This window comes from Triplophysa dalaica, chromosome 22, assembly GCF_015846415.1.
Source record: "Triplophysa dalaica isolate WHDGS20190420 chromosome 22, ASM1584641v1, whole genome shotgun sequence".
Classification (NCBI taxonomy): Eukaryota; Metazoa; Chordata; class Actinopteri; order Cypriniformes; family Nemacheilidae; genus Triplophysa; species Triplophysa dalaica.
Window position 1 is genome coordinate 20,267,849 of NC_079563.1, and position 2,500 is coordinate 20,270,348.

The 2,500-nt window shown below is 39.4% G+C and overlaps 1 protein-coding gene across 3 annotated transcripts in view; it reads left to right on the forward strand.

The window, feature by feature from the left end:
• kcnj6 (potassium inwardly rectifying channel subfamily J member 6) overlaps positions 1–2,500 on the forward strand; it is a 39,044-nt gene that overhangs the window by 16,984 nt on the left and 19,560 nt on the right. The window lies entirely within an intron of this gene.

Consider the following 2,500-nt stretch of genomic DNA (forward strand, 5'->3'; position numbering starts at 1 on the left):
AGAGAGAGACTTTGACTTTTAACACACTTTATTAAAACTTTTTCTTGAAAACAGGCATTAAATTATCCCCCAGACAAAGTGCAACATAGTGTCAAAAAATATATATATATACAAGATAAATAGATCCCAGCATCACACATATCACCAGTTACACAAAATATATCCATCTACCCAGAGGGACAATAATGCTCCAATTATACACCATTTGAACTCAAATTCAAGAATGTTCCCTGTCATTTGAAACAAACTGTGTTCTACTCTAAAACTGGATTCAACTAGAGCAGTGAACAGTTGAAGAACATTGATATTTCGCCCTTCAGCAGCCAGCCTGCAAGACTTCCAAACGGCTAGTTTGGCCTGGCCAATTACAAAATTTGCCACAGTACTCTGCTGTTTGTACGTTTTTGAATATTTACAGCCATACACAAAAAGTGTCCTGTTAAAAAGAAAACCCAATTGCCCAAGTATTCTTTCCAGCAATGTAAACAGAGAATCCAATCTAGAACATTCAGTAAAAGCATGGTAAACCGTTTCTGGTGCAGAACAGAAAAAACAAGCTGCTGAAACATTAGGATTAAACTTGCTAACATGATTATTTGTGGGCAAAGCACAATGCAGTATTCTCCACTGTAAATCCCCAGATCTTTTGGGAAGTGGGCCTTTATAAAAAAGCCTCCAGGAAGAAGAAAGGTCAGCAGAAACTGTTAAAAAATCCCTCCATTTTGTATCACATCTGTCCTTAATGCTCTCAAAATAATCTACTTTAACACAAGTCAAATAAAGTTATTTTTTTCCTGCTGTCTGAAAATCAAAATCCTGCAACCTTTTAAACGTTAACAGTTTCCCTTTGCGATTATCTTCTGAACAACAGACTCTTGGGGACACAACCAATTTGGGAAAAGTGTAATTGGAGGAACCTCCTGACAGAAAGCAGTTTACATACTGGAGGAGTGAGGGGGGGAAAGGCTGCTTTCAACCCCTCTATGAACCGCTCTACTGTTCTGATTGATCTGAAACCCACTTGACCACAGATGTCCACTATTGACCTCCACGTTCTGGAGGAAAAATTAACCAAATCTGCCACTTTGGTCAATCCTCTATTCATAAAAGATTGCACCATTTTGTTGGATGCACAAAAATCATTACCTAAAAAGGAATTATAAAAGAGTGGCTCATTTAGGCCATAATGTTGATTTTCTTGCCTAAATATCTTAAAAAGTGCCCAAGATTTTATCACTGAATCATAAAGACAAAAAACTTGCACCCTGACAAGACATTAAGAACAGTTGCATATTAAGACGAAACCCGCCAACAGTTTTGAGCAAATCCAGACTAAAAGACACCCATGTCCTGAATTCAACGGGGTACAGTAAGTTTTGGACAGTCTTTAACCTCATGGCTTTGACCTTAGCTGTTAAATCAATTAACCCTTGACCCCCTTCATTGACTGATAGATACAGAACCGCTGGAGGGAGCCAATGATAACCATCCCAAAAGAAGTCCACAAAAATCTTCTGCAAGCGTTGCAACAGATCTTTTGGAGGATCCAGCACATTTAAACGATGCCACATCATGGAAGCTGCTAAATTATTCACAATGAGCACTCTTCCCCTGTATGACAACTGGGGCAGTATCCATCTCCATCTCTGCAAACGTCCAGAAACTTTTTCAAAGACGCCATCCCAGTTCTTTTGCATAATCTGGTAAATTCTGAGGAAAACACCCAACACCTTAAACCCATCCATACTCCAGGAACATCGCTGAGGAAGTTCAGGTGGACCCCCATCTTCCCATTCCCCCAGTTTGCCAATTAATTTGTGAGGATGAGGCTTTCTGGTAAGCCTCAAGAGATTCACTTAAATACTTAATGTCTTTAACAGATCTAACAATAACGGTAACGTCATCAGCATAGGCACTAAGTTTAACAGTTGTCAGATCTGTGGTGAATGGGCACACTGTTGAAATACCACCCAGCTTATTCCTCAAACCAACCAGTAGTGGTTCAATAGCAACAGCATAGAGGATCCCTGAAAGCCCACACCCTTGTCGTATGCCTCTGCTTACTTTAAAAGGTCTTGTAAGACAACCATTAATTTTTAAAATGCTATACACATCAGTATACAACAGTTTCACACAGGAAATAAGAGAATGTCCAAAACCAAAGGCTTTAAGGCATTTAAAAAGGAACCCATGATCAACCCGATCGAATGCTTTCTCCTGGTCTAAAGAAACGAAACCAATATCAAGTTTATGAACTCGAGCAAAAGAAATCAGGTCTCGAATCAGAAAAATGTTATCAAAAATAGACCGGTTAGGGATGCAATACGACTGATCCGCATGAATTATTGAAGAAATATGAAGCTTGATCCTGTTTGTTAAAGTCTTAGAGAGTATCTTGTAGTCAACTCCAAGAAGTGAGATGGGACGCCAGCATCTGATGTTCTCGAGATCACCTTTCTTGGGGAGTAGCATGATCACAGCTCTTCGTAGACTAAGTGGT